Source organism: Puma concolor, chromosome A1 (genome assembly GCF_028749965.1).
Source record: "Puma concolor isolate L17-30 chromosome A1, mPumCon1.1.hap2, whole genome shotgun sequence".
Lineage (NCBI taxonomy): Eukaryota > Metazoa > Chordata > Mammalia > Carnivora > Felidae > Puma > Puma concolor.
In genome coordinates, this window is record NC_141667.1 from 97,490,809 (window position 1) to 97,491,875 (window position 1,067).

The 1,067-nt window shown below is 45.5% G+C and overlaps 1 pseudogene; it reads right to left on the reverse strand.

Annotated features, from left to right (window-relative positions):
- Positions 1-458: 458 nt before the first annotated feature.
- Positions 459-770, reverse strand: LOC112860940 (histone H4-like; annotated as a pseudogene).
- Positions 771-1,067: the final 297 nt, after the last annotated feature.

Consider the following 1,067-nt stretch of genomic DNA (forward strand, 5'->3'; position numbering starts at 1 on the left):
CTCAGTCGGTTAAGCGTCCGATTTTGGCTCAGGTCATGATCTCATGGTTTGGTTCGAGAACTGGAGCCCCCCTTCTGGCTCTGTGCTGACAGCACGGAGCCTGGACCCTGCTCAGATTCTGTGTCTCCCTCTCTCTGCCTGTCCTCCACTTGCACTCTGTCTCTCACAAAAATAAATAAACATTAGAAAAAAAGAAAAAAAAAACCAGGATATATGTAAGGTTTGGTACTATCTGCAGTTTTAGCCATCCACTGGAAGGTCTTGGAATATATACCTGTGGATAATGGGGCCTATGGTACATAGAAGAACAGAATGCAGATATTGGCTCTATGAAAGCTTTAAAGCAGGTGGATTTTTTACAAAATTGTAAACCTACTATGTGCCAGGTTGTTTTCTTTTTTCTTTTTTTGGCAGCCCTGAAAAGGGCCTTTATTTGGAGAAAAAGGGGTGATGAGGTTTTAGCCCCCAAAGCCATAGAGGGTGCGGCCCTGGTGCTTGAGCAGGTAGACCACCTCCATGGCCGTGACTGTTTTGCGCTTGGCGTGCTCTGTGTAGGTGACAGCGTCGGGGATTACCTTCTCCAGGAAGACCTTGAGTACCCCCCATGTCTCCTCCTAGATGAGGCCAGAGATGCACTTGATGCCACCAAACTGGGCCAGCCGCCAGATGGCAGGCTTAGTGATGCCCTGGATGTTGACGGGCAGCACCTTGCGGTGGCGCTTGGCACCCCCCATGCCCAGGCCCTTCCCGCCCCTGCCGCGATCAGACATAGCTGCCTAATAAACATTAAAATTTTTTTTAAAAAGAAAGAAAGAAAGAAAGAAAGAAAGAAAGAAAGAAAGAAAAAGAAAACCCCAATCGCTGTGACGTGCTGTGCGAGTAGGTCACAGTGATTGGGGTTTTCTTTTCTTTCTTTTTTTTTTAATTAAAATTTTTTTAATGTTTGTTTATTTAAAAAAAAATTTTTTTTCAACGTTTATTTATTTTTGGGACAGAGAGAGACAGAGCATGAATGGGGGAGGGGCAGAGAGAGAGGGAGACACAGAATCTGAAACAGGCTCCAGGCT